This window comes from Topomyia yanbarensis, chromosome 1 (assembly GCF_030247195.1).
Source record: "Topomyia yanbarensis strain Yona2022 chromosome 1, ASM3024719v1, whole genome shotgun sequence".
Lineage (NCBI taxonomy): Eukaryota > Metazoa > Arthropoda > Insecta > Diptera > Culicidae > Topomyia > Topomyia yanbarensis.
In genome coordinates, this window is record NC_080670.1 from 114,650,131 (window position 1) to 114,659,226 (window position 9,096).

Here is a 9,096-nt window from a genome sequence, read left to right on the forward strand (position 1 = left end):
CTCCAAGCAACGGCGTAGCCCAGAGAAGGTTTTGGGGTTTAACACCATACAACGCCCCCACACCCCCCCCCCCCCTCCCCCACCACGCTAAAAAAAATATTGGATTGAAGTTGAAAATTTATTGATGCAGACTGATTTAATTCAATATTACAATAACAATTATCTGATCCGTAGATTGATAACCTGTTGTTGTAAACATCATGAGGACTTTTGATAAATTGTCGGAATGGGGTCCTGATATGTAACTGATCTATTGGTCTTGATTTCAGAGTTGTCTAATAGCATCAATATCAAATTCCTGCCTGAAAACATTCCAATAGAAAATTACCGAGTTCTGTAATCAATCATAGTCCTCAGATTTATTTTCAAATTGATCTCGTTTTTGTGGAGATGTACTGTAATAAGGGTCTTTATTTAATTGGAAGAGAAGTTAAAATTGATTTAATGTCTATGAAACATAGAACTGCTCACAAAAAAAATGCATAACTTTCAACATTTGCTAAAAATGTTCTTGCCTTTCTCATTCACTCTAAAATTCGTCAATCTAATCCCGACCCGGAGGGCCGAGTGTCATATGCCAATCGACTGAGTTCGTCGAGATCGGAAAATGTCTGTGTGTGTATGTATGTGTGTATGTGGAAAAAATGTGACCTCTGTTTCTCAGAGATGGTTGGACCGATTTGCACAAAGTTAGTCTCAAATGAAAGGTACAACCTTCCCATCGGCTGCTATTGAATTTTTTATTGATTGGACTTCCGGTTCCGGAGTTACGAGTTGAAAAGTGCAATCACACAGCAAATTCCCATATAAACTGAAATGAAAAATTTTCAAAATCAAATTTGTATTTTTGATGCCATATTTTTGGACAGCTTTAACGAATACCTTTCGAACAAGCTATAGATTGTTGAAATCGGACTATTATCAAAAGAGATATTTAACATTAAATGCGGACGAAAGATTTTTATCATTTCCCATTGCCAGAAATATGACCAAAAACATGTAATCTATTATTAACGCTAAACGGCTTATTTTAGGTCAATAGTATCTTCGGAGAATTTAATGGAGGAAATATGCCCTTTCTTTTGGTATTGTGCTTTTGCTGATTAATCCCCCTATGAGTGAGATATTTTCACAAATTTTCTTCGAAGTGATTATATCGAAATGATGCCTTCTACAAATTTGTAGCTCTTACTTTTGCGAATAACTTTACTGAAGACTTTAAATATCTATTTTGAATACTTTAAAAGTTATGACTTGTTGTTTGTGGATTACTCTTTGTCGCCTATTTATTGTTCAATATAGAAATAATCCATTGAAATAAGCCAAACATTATTTCGACAAATCGAATTTTGTATTTCATTTTTCTATCTACAACCGCAAGAAATAATCACCGAACACTTCCAAGTTGTCTGGAAGGAACTTGATAACTTATCAGTGCAAAAATGTTCATTTGTGCGAACCTTCTGACTGCAATTTTTCTAACTAATGACCATCGGATCGATCTGAAACATACCGGAAAATGAAAAGCGAAATAAATAACTCCAAGCAACGGCGTAGCCCAGAGAAGGTTTTGGGGTTTAACACCATACAACGCCCCCCACACCCCCCCCCCCCCTCCCCCACCACGCTAAAAAAAATATTGGATTGAAGTTGAAAATTTATTGATGCAGACTGATTTAATTCAATATTACAATAACAATTATCTGATCCGTAGATTGATAACCTGTTGTTGTAAACATCATGAGGACTTTTGATAAATTGTCGGAATGGGGTCCTGATATGTAACTGATCTATTGGTCTTGATTTCAGAGTTGTCTAATAGCATCAATATCAAACTCCTGCCTGAAAACATTCCAATAGAAAATTACAGAGTTCTGTAATCAATCATAGTCCTCAGATTTATTTTCAAATTGATCTCGTTTTTGTAGAGATGTACTGTAATAAGGGTCTTTATTTAATTGGAAGAGAAGTTAAAATTGATTTAATGTCTATGAAACATAGAACTGCTCACCAAAAAAATGCATAACTTTCAACATTTGCTAAAAATGTTCTTGCCTTTCTCATTCACTCTAAAATTCGTCAATCTAATCCCGACCCGGAGGGCCGAGTGTCATATGCCAATCGACTGAGTTCGTCGAGATCGGAAAATGTCTGTGTGTGTATGTATGTGTGTATGTGGAAAAAATGTGACCTCTGTTTCTCAGAGATGGCTGGACCGATTTGCACAAAGTTAGTCTCAAATGAAAGGTACAACCTTCCCATCGGCTGCTATTGAATTTTTTATTGATTGGACTTCCGGTTCCGGAGTTACGAGTTGAAAAGTGCAATCACACAGCAAATTCCCATATAAACTGAAATGAAAAATTTTCAAAATCAAATTTGTATTTTTGATGCCAAATGACTTTAAAATGCATGAAACATTGAGATGTTTGACAAAAATTGACTTTTTTTGGACTTTGGTACATTTTTGTCTTTCTCATATAGAAAGGTTATGCAAAAAAACTAGTTTAAAATTTCTTAACAAGTTGAAAATTTTCGGCTGGATCTGGACCTCCCGGACCTTTCTCCATGATCCGCCGCTGGTTTCAAGCGATGTTTCAGTATCACATAGTATCTCAAGATCGTGGCTGTCGATCCATTGTATGTATGTGCAAATCGTACTGAACATGTAATATTCATTTCCACCATTTTATTGAACATAACCAGCCATGGAATCGTAGTCTGGACAAATGAGACAAGCACAATTGCACCACTAGGTGGATTAAGACAGGTTTTTATTTTGGGAATGCGTCGAGTTGAGACGAAAACGTAATATGATTAATAACGAGGATAACACTTTCCGAATGTAGAGAGAAATTTATGAAAAATAACGATTTCCATTCGATTCTAGCAGGTTCTGATCGATTTTGATGAGCATTTGATTTTTGTTGTATGACCAATTATATGTATAGGTCAAATGTTTAAAAACAGTAATTTAAGGTCAAGATAGCATCATTTTGAAACCACCAACTTCGGAGGTTTAGTATCTTCGATGAGTTTTACAAACGTTAAACAGCGCATCATTTGATAAAATAATTTTGACGGTATATCGTCTAAGAAGTATTCATTGTGATTTTTCTCAGGTTAATATTCATGACTACAATAAAGTCTCAACAAATTCGCTAGACACGAACTCTGTTACTATTTTCTGAAAAAGTAATTCTGCATAATTTTAAAACTTCAAAAATTACGGTTTCGGAATTATGCCGTTTGGACAGTATGATCGATTTTCACCAAACCCCCACCAAACCGAATTTCTGGCTACGCCGCTGACTTCAAGTAAGTAGAAACAAAGTCGTTCTACACTCGTTCACAAGAAACTTCTTCGATTGCTGAATATCTATTATAATACATTGAAACCCTGATTTTATCAGCTAAATATGAACATATGTTTGATGGGCTCTAGCAGACGAACAAGACTGAATTCGAGTAAATCCTTTCTTGAGCATGTTTTCCTTATCATGAAGATGAAAATATGCAAAAATAAAAAGTTCATCATAATCAGAAATAGTTATCAGACTACATCAAGGGACGGGAAGAATATTTTAACAGCTTCGGTTTATTATAAAGAAAAAAAATTGCCCGATTTAGTCAATGTCCCCATTTTGTCAGCCTAAAATATACCATGAGACTGATAAAAATGGGTCTTTATTGTATGTATTATTCACTGTGTTTCACATTAATAGGTACATTTCATTTTTTGGGATTTTTTATTGTATCGAACTACAACAATTTTTAGGTAATTTTCAAGGGGTTTTTTTATAGACTTCTTCCAAAATTTGGCGAACCTATTCCAATTCGTATACCAATTAATTAATACTTAAGGGTTAATATGTTGCAGATAGAGAAAATATTGAAATTTTCAGCTTTTTTCTTACACAATATTACGAAAGATTATTAAACAATTTGTCTTAATAAGTTTGTGAAAATTATAAATTATTTGAAATTTTTTAATAGTATAATTTTTTTTATTTAACCGTGATTTTTTAATAAATAGTGACCATCGCTGCACAACGTAGTCTATTTTTCATGGCTTGCGGTGAGCACGATCTCTCGAATTGCTGAACTGAAAATTATGGAATAGAAATTAATTTTTAGTATTCTTTACTTTACTCGCCGCGCAGATAGCTCTGAATTAGACCCGCTGGTGCCCTAAGACGATTTCGCTAGATTTTCAGAGCACTGTGCACACAGTGCATTAACGCAAGTGACGGAAGGTTATCGAAAAGTTGCGTGAAAATGAAAATTCCAGTAATGATGATGACTTTCCCAAACGGTTCGTTTTCGAGAGGTTTTTTTTTGTTCTTTAGCATTAGGATTAGCGATAATAATTCAAATCAAGGATACTACTGGGAAGTCACCTTTAGAAAAAGTCGATGTCGAAGTAAAATTTGGAACTATGCACGCATGCACTTCAGAGATAGCGTGATATCCAGAGCTGCGATTTCATTTCAACCCTTTTTTGTGAAAATGGCGATACTTACAAATGTAAACATAAGGCTTTTTTCATACATGCGAATGAGGGCTTTGAAACGCAACCAATTAACCTAAAAATTTTGATTCTACGTTATTGCTTTCTTAAACTACAGCGAAAAATACAACGGGCGAAACTGTATTTTTGTTTATCTATTTAAAGTTTCGCCCTCCACGCTCCATGCAAACAAACAGGGCGATACTTTTTTTTTTGCTAGCAGTTTAGAAGCGAAACTGTCATTTTCGTATTTTTTAGGATTATCAAGCTGATACCAGCTGTAAATAGTAACAATGATCGCTATTGAAAAAAACCCGGACGAAATCGGTGGTGTAGAACGGTAGTTATTGTAAAAAAACGTAAGAACGATACTTCAATGCTGATAGGTGGGACCGACAAAGTAAACAATCGCCAAAGGGGCGATACTATCATTTTGTAAATTTCAATAGCAAAAACAAATTTTAATTTAATAATTTCAAATACTTCATGAAGTTTTGGGTTTCGATCACTGAATCATGCAATCTAGGATATAAAAAACAAAATAGTTCTTAAATAGGAAATAAAAGTCTGGAAATATTCACTGTTGATTTTCTTTGAATGGTATCACTGCTAGTATCACCCTTTTCAAGAAAAAGCGTTGATTTCTTAGTTCTCAGTCGCGTTGGTAATTTGAGTAAAGTATAAACTTCAAATCGATTCAAAAAAATGCGATTTTTTTGGCTCAGTACAATATATAACCCCTTTAGGAAAATTCAGTTTTCCCACCACAATTTCGATATTTTATTAACAGAGCATTAACAATAATTCGTAGCTATGTCTATTTTATGGGCCATTTTTTCGCTTCCCATTGATTTGATTTAAGATTTCCCATGTAGTATGTGTTATCAAAAACATCGCGAAACATCAAGTTCTAAATGTTCTCAAACGATATAATATCCGAAGAGAGTGATAAGAGTTATAAGAAATGTCTCATCACACTGTTAGGTGGATTAAAAGCGTTTTTATCAACAACAATTGGTTTTTCAAAAGGCATAAAAAATTCCTGTAACTTTCTCTTTGACATCACAATGATTTTGTAAATCATTTGCAAGCTATAGGAAAACAACCAAAATATTGTTCAACTATATAGTTTATGGTTGAAAAATATATTGATTGTTTTCGAATAACTTTCAAATGGTTTACAATATCGCCTTGACGTCAATGAGAAAGTAACAGGAAATATGATGCATCTTTTTTAAAACTTATTGTTGTAGACGTAGAAACGCAAATAACTTATGAAAAGGTCGAAATTAAATAAAACAACTGTGTTGTTCAAACAAAATTTTAAATATCTTGAGAACTACCATAGTTTAATAAAATGTTTGATTTTAAATGACGTATACAATCAAATTCAGAAAGAAAATTATATTTGTGACTGCAAATAGTATGAATGATAAAAATATGTCAAAAGTTGTAAGGAAAACTTTTTTTATTGAAAACTTTATTGAAAATTTAAAACGATAAACATTAGCTTATTGACATATTATAATGAGGTAACGCGAATAACTACATAATTACACGAATTAATTACTTTTGTTTTAGCAAAATTCAAAATATCTCAACAACTATCGTATTTTGAAAGAATTTGGCACTTTGATTTAAAATGACATGTAGAATTGTATGCTGTAAAAAACTACAGTTTTGTATGTCAATTAGATGAAATTAAAAAAAAACATGCATAAAGTCATCGTTAGAAAAAAAATTTACCGATAAGATCTCCATCATGCAATAGCATTCAAAATGTTTCTTTACTCTTTAAATTTTTGTTAGCAAATAAAAAATATAAAACTGGGAAGTTTTTCCAATTTAAATTTTTAATATAAATTTTGATTTTAGTGAAAACTCACAACATTTTTTCACTGTAATTTTTTTTCGTACGGAAATATTCATTCCCTGTAACTCAGTAACTCAGATAGCTTTGCCGTATAAAATACAACAGGCGAATTTTTTTTTGAAATTAATGCATCTAGAAACGTCTACCCCCTATTGAAAAATTGCTCTCGTATCAAAATGCTGCAATTGACAGAGAAAATTGGGGAAATTCATAAACCGAGCACAACTGCAAAATATCGTTTGAATCGACGAAGATCATATTTTGCGGTCGACTGGTTTCTCATGTCTAGATCACATTAAAATTGCTGAAGGAGTTCGTATAGAACGCGTTCCATGTGTTTTCAATTATACTTAATTCAATCGATTCCATGCTACTTCTTTCCAGTCAACAATGATCAACATTCTCAGTTTATTAGCTCTAGGTCATTTATAGTCACGAAATATGCATTTGTTTTAAATGTTTACTCCTATCAGCTTCTGAACCTTGGAGCAAAGTGACCATAATTCAAGATAAATCAAATACTACTGGAATATGGATATGGGTACCAAATTACCTATTTTCATAAACCTTTATTACTTGTAGTAATAAATAGTAATGTGGGTCGAGATCGAGACTTCATTCGTGTAATGTCCCGGCATATGTTCAACCACTATACGTTCGATGAGCATGTGCGACGTATCGGGCTTGCAGAGAGTAGTCTGTGCACTTGTGACGAGGGCTATCACGACATCGACAATTTAAATTTATTTTCTAGATTCGTTTGCTTAATCCAATAATATCTCTTGATAAAATCTGAATTACCAGTTCCAAATAATATGTATGGGCCATTTCGCGCGAAGTGATCTTGAAGTCGACCTTCACAGATTTGAACCAATTTTGGAGAAATTATTCATCTAGGGCCAATATATAGAAATCAAAATTTTTGTGTTAATTAAATCACCCCTCGGTCCATGGGAGTCACCCCGTTTTGATAAATTGCTAAAACTCTCGATTTTCTTTTGATTATATCTCGGGTTCTATTTACTCTACAACCGTAAGATGCTTTTAGATGGAAATCGTTCATGGAGTCTAGGAAAAATATTATTTTAGCAGCAGTACTGCTATTTTTTCCAGGTAAAAATTAATAGTTTATTTTACTCGCTATACGGATATTTCAATTTTGAAAATTCTAATTTCATCGTATTCCTCAGATATTTTTTCATAACAAGTACTTCTAATATCAATATAATTAAAGTCAATCCCTAGATTCACCGCTTTGAAAGAAAACCGTTACAGGAGGTAGGATGAAATTGAAATTCATTGACAGCCAATGTGAATAATGAAACCGATATAAATGTCCACACATACCCACACATACGCATACACACAGCCATTTTACGATTCGAAAAGTATACGCAACTCGGATGGTGTTTGTAGCAACAGCCTAACCTTTATATATTGGAAAGGTAAAAAAGTTGCAAAGTTCAGTAAAAAAGTCGTAGATTTTTGTCAACGTTTTTTTCGAGATCACATAAAATCATGAATTTTAAAAACATTTAACAGCAAAAATACGAGTCCGGTTTTTAAAATTTCAAATTTTGAATCAAATTTTATTCTTCCCTTTGGAAAAAATTCAGATTCCGCCTGACAATGGAATTTCATGTATGACCGAACAATTCAGTTTATATTTCCGGAACCATATAAGCAATCCAAACGAAACGTTATAGCAAGCTATGGGGATGCCTTTGATTTAAGATTAAGCTTGTTATTATCGGACAATCATCTCCGATAAGTCGATGTGACTGTTAATTTTGAAATATGGTCACTTTTCCTGAACCATCTATTTGGTAGTAAATGTGACCAAACAGACGTTGATTAGCAGTTAGTGACCTAGAACAACAAATTCAAGCGATTATACTCACAATTTAAAAAAAAATCACCTCAAATTCAAGTTTATGAAAATCGTTTCAGAAAATTCCGAGAAACCGATGTCGTCAAATTATTTAGAGATTTTCTATGTAACCGTACTCTTTAACTCGTAAGTCTGGAAACAGACGTTAGATCAAAATGAAACTCAATAGCAACCGATGGGAATATTATACCTTTCATTTGAATCTTAGTTTGGAAAAATCGTTTCAGCCATCCCAGGGAAACCGATGTGGATATTTTGTTGACATACACACGCACAGACAATTTCCGATCTCGACGTACTTAGCCGAATGATTTATGAGACTCGGCCCTCCAGGCCTCGGTTAGAAAGTCGGTTTTTGTAGCAATTGCATAATCTTTCTCTATGAGAAAGACAAAAATGTTCCATGGTCAAAAAAGTCAATTTTCGTAATTTTTTTTCAAGATTACATCAAATCTCAACGTTTCATGGATTTTAAAGTCATTTGGTCGATACTGTGCTAGCTAATAATGGCTCCGCTAGTACATTCCGTAGAAACGGAGTGGAGGCGTGGATTGACCTAACATTTGCCAGCCCGAGTCTGGCTCCAGGCATGGAATGGAGGGTAGACGAAGGCTACACCCATAGCGATCATTTAGCAATCCGCTTTAAGATCAACTATGGTGTGCGAGGGCGGGAGATCCCTGTCAGGTACGCGGGTGGAAGTCCAATCACTTCGACAGCGAAGCTTTCACCGCGGCCCTGGGACTGGAGGCCAACACCGACAGTCTAAGCGGGGATGCGCTGGTAGCTGTTCTATCACGCGCGTGCGACGCCACTATGCCG